Source organism: Poecilia reticulata, chromosome 1, assembly GCF_904066995.2.
Source record: "Poecilia reticulata chromosome 1, P_reticulata-male-v2, whole genome shotgun sequence".
In the NCBI taxonomy this organism is placed as follows: Eukaryota; Metazoa; Chordata; class Actinopteri; order Cyprinodontiformes; family Poeciliidae; genus Poecilia; species Poecilia reticulata.
In genome coordinates, this window is record NC_088830.1 from 4,043,433 (window position 1) to 4,050,907 (window position 7,475).

Genomic DNA, 7,475 nt, shown 5'->3' on the forward strand with positions numbered 1-7,475 from the left:
TGTCATTAAAATGTGCAAAATGGCCTGAAATCAAAACAAATGTTTTATATAAAACTGTCAAAAAAAACTTAAATCAATAAACAAAAATATGAAAACAATGTTACAGTGGAATGAATAATAGACTGTAGATTTGTTGATGATATGATATAAAAAGTCTACTAGATGTTTGAGGGGAATATTCTCAACTCAGAAGCTTCACCTCCTCTAACTTTTGATACTTTGTTCATGTGCTTAAAAAATAAAGAAAACCAAAATTCACTCTGCGCCTGGGTACAGAAAAGACACATGAATTAGTGGCTGTGTATGATTTGGTGTAAATAAAAATTGAACTGCAGTATCTATTTTGGAACAACTAAAACACAACTGGTGACACCATTTATTTAACGAGTAAAATGCATAAAGCTCCTTGTTTTGTCAGCTTTTCCTTTGGTGCTGCTTCTCTGTTGAAACACTGATGATGAATGATTAGAGCAGAGAGCAAAATGGAAATCTTAAGCCAACAAACCTCTGACAAAGTACTGTTTATACTTCCCTTTGCTCCACAGCATTTGTTTGGTTGGAAACAAAAAAGTAAACAGTAGTTTTACCAAAAAGTATATAAAGAGATCTGTTGCAAAATTCAGAAGAAAGCGAAGAAAAAAAAATGCAACAAATCCTTACAAAGCCATAATTCATAGAAAATGATGTTTTTAAACTAGCAGTATGTTGGTCCTCATGCTATGATGAAGTCAGTACTACACTAGAGTACTTTAATATACATAAATTGATCCATCGTGTAACTTATAAATAAATGTTCTGCCCGGGGAGTTTTGTACGTACATTGCATTAGAAGAAAATACTGAGGAATATCTCAAATCTATATGCAATTCAATAGTTGAAACATGAAAAGGGTGAAAGCTGATCACAGCTGATAGCAAACATAGTCATAAATCAAATTTAATATTAACCTATGACTGAAAGCCTGAAACCCAAAGAACAGCATCAAACAAACAGAATCAGCAAATAGAAAGAAACGTGGATCTGGTGTGTGTGTGTGTGGGGGGGCTGCGTGCGTGTGTGTGTGGGGGTGCGTGTGCGTGCGTGCGTGTGTGTGTGAGTGTGTGTTCCTCTGCATTCCGCACAATACTGTAACACTCCTCTACACATTTAGGTCATTTCTGTTCTTTAAAGAGTTTGAAAAGTGTTGATGATCGCTTGTGTTTTTCAAATACGTTAACTAAACACACGACTCGTTTATATCTGCTTACGTTTTGCGGTGTGATTCCGATCTGGGAGCTTCAGACAGATCAGCAGCTGCTGGCAGAACAGAAACAAAGTCAGCAGAAAGCAGAGCAGCACATCGGCTCACAGGACGCAGATCAGACCATCGTCTGAACCGAGGCGCTGGAGAAAAGGGCTGAAAAACGGCTTGCAGTGGAGGTGGAAGAAATGATCAGGTTAAAACAACTAAACTGACGCTTTGAAAAAGGAAAAAACCACTGGCAGTAGTGCAAAAAGAAGTCTGAACTTTTCTGTGTTTTATTTGCCAATTTACTTCTACTTTCTATTTTATGATTATTGGCATATTTAACAGAATTCACACAAACTACTGTGAAACATTCGAGATTGCAGAAGAAATAAGGCGGCAGAGGTGTCCTCTGTCTGCTCTGCTGTTAGCTGGATTGTCTCAGAATCAACATGAAAGATTTTCTGACAGCTGCTTGCAGTAAGACGCTGACTGCTAAAAACTTAAAGGAGGTCACGCAACAAAATCTCAGCTATCTCTTTAAGAGAATTTGATGAAGCGTGAAGAAGCTTTGCAAAACTTTTAGTGAGAGATTCACTCTATTTTTGTGTTTTGTTTGGAGTTTGTTTTTTATATCACAGAAGTTGGAAGAATAGAATTCACATTTTGACCATCATATTGTAAAGTTAAAAAAAAAACGCTACAGATGGCCTATTCATTTAAAACAAGCATCTAAAACCTGAAGGAAACCAGCTCTGGAGTTCTGGCTTTGGAATCCGTTTCTGATGCATCCTTGAAATTGGTTAGCTTTAAGTTTGTCTTTTTTTAAATAAAAAAAAAGCAGACACCAACATCCAATGAACTTTGTAATGTGAGCGGCTCAACAACCAGAGCTAATTTGGTGAACAACATTGAGCGATGACCCAGAGCCTTTCAAACTTCTAGCTGTACTGTTTTCCCAGCCTCTGTGTGGACTACTAAATTATACAGCAGCATCAACCAACTGCATTTAGCCGTACAGAGCGTCTCTCCTTCATTAAGTATTTTAACTGTAGAGATGCCTGATGAATGACAAATTAAGGACAATGTCTGGTTCTCAGTGATGAATCGGTTTAAGACCTAAAACCCTAAAATCCATCTCCCTTAATAATCTCTTCACTGTAACCTCGACATTTATTTCAGTTCTTATCATCCTACGCTTGCTAAAGATTTTCTGGCTCCTAATGAAGCAGTGAAGTCTGAGGAATTTGTGTCATTGCTGAATAAATGTTATCTTTCTTGTTCACATAAAACAAAGTCAGCATATCTGTTTACAAGTTGGTCCGACTTGCTGTATCACATGTTCATGGAAGGACATGGAAGAAAGGTTTTCATTTCACTTCATGCTTTCTGTCTGATGGTGAAGTATAAAACCACTGAGGGGGAAAACAGGTGTTGGGCTTCTGAGCAGAGCTGTAGCATATATTAGCACTATATGACATAATATTGTATGATAATTTATTGTGTCTCATATCTTTATCAACCAATCTATTCATTAGTATGGCATAAACCTGTTTACCTTCATAGGGAATCACCTCCATCATGCATTCATTCAGTAGTACTAGAAATGTATTTCTAGTCCTGTGATGTATTATCAGTCAGTGGTGGGAAGTAACGAAGTACTTAAGTACAGTTTTCGTGTCTCTGTACTTTACTTAAGTAGATTTAATAATGGGGACTTTCTACTTTTACTCCACTATATTTTACAGTAAGTATCTGTACTTTCTACTTCACTACATTTCTACTAAAGTGTCGCGTTACTCGTTACATCCAAGTCGCGTTGCTCTTTTTTTCCGTTAAAATGTGAAGTTCAGGGACGTAAGGTGGCGCCGTAAAATCCGAGCAATAACGTGACTTAGTGTCTGTTGTCACCCATCGGCTCCACCTTTACTCGCACTCGGAGCTCCAGACATGCGCAGTGGTTTCCTCTGAGCGGGAGGAGATGTTTGTCTATAATATAATAGCGCTGCATAAATTGATATGGCGACATGTAAAATCAGCAGCGCTTCGCTTTCACAGACGGTGGGGACTTCGTCCAACTTTTAGCGTCACTTGGAAGGAAAGCTTAAAGAAAGGTAAGATCTGTGCTAGCAAAGCTAGCTGTACAGAGACACATGTTGCATCTGCGATGAAAAAAAGTTGTCAGTCATGCGCTGAATTATTGTGTGGAGGTGTTGACTGAGGTGTCGCATATATGGGACAACGCTGTGACCAAAGTCTGCAATATAGTGATATGACATTCAGGAACGATCCGATTCTTCTGGACGGATCTTTACTAAGTCCTAAGGACTGAAGCCTCACTGAGAGCCGTTCTTTGTTCTTGTGTACACTGCGGTAGCTATATATATATATATATATATATATATATATATATATATATATATATATATATATATATATATAGACATTCATTTAATCGCTGAATAAGTAAAAGTTGAACGTATGAACACAGAGCATGCTCATTGCTCATTGATTGATTTCGTCTCCTGTCATGGTGGCAAACATCGCAGTGGGAGGGAGGATGAAAACAGTCACGGTGCTCATTCTGCTTAGTTACTTGTTGCGCCGTTGGACAGTGTTCATAGTTGAACGTTATTTACCGTTAATTGCGATGTTTCAGTTGTGGTTTCTGACATATGCAATATGGGCAACCGCCCAGGGCGTTATTTTTCTAGGAATAGCAGGAGACCTCTGCGGATTGTAGCACAGCGATGAAAGCAAAACAGAATGAAGTGAGTTTTAATTGATACTGGTTAAATATATTTCAGCTCTAAGTATTTAATATCTAGGTGTTTTTATGGGAATGTGGATCTTTCAGATCAATCTGAAAACCAATTTTGATAGGTAAACTTAATGTTATTGTGTCATTTAGCGCGGGGCGCTGGTCTTGGTCTCGGGTTCGGTGGTCTTGACTACAACTCTGCTACATGGCTCCTTGGTTGCATGTCCTCCACCCCGCCCGCACCTTCTTTACATCCCCTTTCAGTTGGATTTCTTTCTAAATAAATGTGACTAATGAAGTTCATGCTATGTTAGGACAGGAGACAAAATGTTTCCATCCCTGAAATTATGATTCATAGAATCACATATCTAAGTCTAAACTGTTACAGAGAATAAACACAATAAGAACATGTTTAATCTGTGGTAGTGTTCATTAAAATGGCACATTTCTGATGTATTAAAATTAAATACGATCGGCACACTTAATGATATTAGCGATTAGGTAATGCATTCAGCGAGTACTTTTACTTTTAATACTTAAGTATTTTTAAAAACCAGGACTTTTTTACTTTTACTTAAGTAAAATGTCAATGTGGTACTTTGACTTTTACTTAAGTACATTTTTGACTGTGTATTTGTACTTTTACTTAAGTAAATTTTTTGAGTACTTTCTCCACCACTGATTATCAGTCAGAGATCAGAACATTTTATTTAACATATATATTGTAAAAGGTTCCTTCTTCAGCAGTCTTCTGCTGAGCTGCAGTCTGTGTGTTGTCTGACAGAAGACTGCTGAAAGAAGACATCTTGAATAATAGACTTAACATACAGTGGTGTGAAAATGTGTCATCACCCTTAATGCCCCCAACCCCAACCTTAACCTGAACTGTTCTCAAGTCTTCCCTTAAGCAGGCAGTATTATGTTCCAGGCACATAGAGGCATTTCTTAGCACAAACAAGTAAGTATGTTTTCTTCAGTTATTATGAAAAGTCTATATATATCAAATATGACTTAAGCAAATTTGGATTTCGCAATTTAACACCTTGAAATTGGGTCTGTGTCTCTTTAAGAGACTCCTGCTCTTCCCGAAACTCTGCCTTCAGGAAATCATCACAACATGGTTCCTCTATTAACCCTTTAACAACATTTTCAGTAGTGTTGCACTGAGAATTAGCTCGTATAATGAGCTGGGCTGATGCTCAGTTCCACCAGGTGTTTGCTAATTGCTCCTGGCTAGTCTGAAGGAACTGAGTGGGGGAGTGGCAAGGGAGGGCTGCTCTTCGAGGCGGAAGCTCAGAGACTGCAGCTCCGAGAAGGAGCTTGGTCCAATCCAGGCTTTTAACACAGCTGAATGGTTGCCATGGGAGACTAAAGGATTTCTCCTGGAAGACTTGCTGTGATAAATGGAACCACAAATTCTGCTGTCGACAAAAACATCCTGAAGGACAACATCCAGCCATCTGGTCATAACCTCAAGCTGAAACCATCTTAGGTTTTATAGCAGGACAACGATCCAAAACACACCAGTGAGTCCACCTCCAACCGCCTGAAGAAAAATAAAATTAAAGGAGCCAAAATTCCTTCCTAGCTGGAAAAGACTCACAGCAAGTGACACAGTTTCATCACAGTTGTTGCTGCTAAAGGAGATTCAACCAGTTCTTAGTTTTAGGGGGAAATCTTTTTTTCATACATTGCCATATAGGATTTGAGTAATTTTCTCCATTAATCTTCATTTAAAAACTGCATTTTGTGTTTATTTGTGTCGTCTTTGATATTTAAATTAGTTTGATTTTCTGAAACATTAATGTTTGACAAACATGCAAAAAAATTGGGAACAAAGAAGAGGCCAAAACTTTTTCACACCCCTGTGAATCGTAGTGGGTTTTGCCGATATAACAAAATAATAGTTTTTGAAGTCGTATTGGTTTATCTCACTCTGCTTTAAAAGGCACTTAGGAAATAAACTTTATTGAAACTTAGCCGCTCGTGTTGAAATTATGCCACATAATCACAGAGTCAACATATTTTCTTAAAAATTTGTTTTTTGGAGTTTTTGCTACAAATCTAAGTTTTGTTATTTTTGTGTAAATAAGCCAAGCTGAGACAGACTGAAACCCAAATCTACCAACAGAACCCGACAGTCAAAATAGACTGCAATGCCAATCACTGAGCTGCTCCCCTGGAATGAGGAGGGCTGGAGAAAGTGAGTGGAAAAATGTAGTGGGTAGCAAGAGAGCTTATCAAAAAGAGGGAGAAGCAGAAAGATGTGGATGAAGGAAAAAAGTCTAACATGGAAACAATGGGAAGCGGGCGGGGAATCGATAAGAGGCAGAAAATAACGATAAAGAATGAATTCTGTTGTCCAGCGAGATCCCAACAAGAGCCTCCAAGTTTCTGTCACTTTCCAGTGCAGATCAAGTAGCACATATTTTCTTTATTTTGGACCTTTTTCTCTTTCTTGCTGTTTTTGTCCATCTTAGCTATGAGCCCCTTGAGAAATGAGAAGCATTTCCTCTTTTTCTTTTTTCATAAAGCCCCTGCAACTTCTAGTCTTTTAGTGTCAGTTTGCTGCTCCTCTTGCAGTTTTTATATCCATTTTTCTTCTCTATGTTTTATATTTACTCTTATCTTCCATTTTCCATTGCAGGCCAGTTTCATCTGTCTTCCTGTCTTTTTATTCCCCTTGAATTCTTCTTTCTCTCTCTAAGTTCCTTCCTTTTTTGACTGTTAAGATTCTTGATATTCTCTTTAAAGGGCAGTGTTATGTAAAATTGAATTTTTACATAATACTGAGTTTTACATCATGTACATTATAAGTGAGTTTTACATTGTGTTGTAATATTTTTATTTCATCAAAAACACACCAGGAGTATTGCCTTGATTCTTTCATGCATGTTTTAGAAATCTTTGAGTCTCCCATGACTCCACCTTAAAAACACATCTCCACCTCTGAGCTTCAGTTTACAAGCTTCCCTCTCACACAACAGCCCTCCTGCACAACTCCCTCACTCAGCTCCTTCAGACTAGCCAGCAGCAATTAGCAAACAGCTGGTGGAACTGAGCATCTGAGCTCTTTATCGGAGCGACTTCTCAATGCAACTCTGATAAAGACGTTGTTAAAGGGTTAATAGAGGAGCCATGTTGTGATGACTTCCTGAAGGTGGAGTTTCAGAAAGAGCAGGAGCTTCTTAAAGAGACAGAGGCCCGATTTCAGGGTATTAAGTTACAGAGTCAAATTTTTTATAAGTTTTTAAGTCTGATTTGATACACTGCATTTATCTATTTGACTGGAAAATACATAATACTTCCTCATTAATGTAATTTTTGTCCACATTCATATTTAATGAATGGGCTTAGTTTTAGACTTTTTTAATTATCACTTCATCATGAGCATAACAACAAAACTATTGATTGGTCCTTTGCTGAACATGTGTGCTCTGTGTTAGAGCTGTAAGCAGCAGCGGAGGACCACAGGGAGGCTGGCCTCGC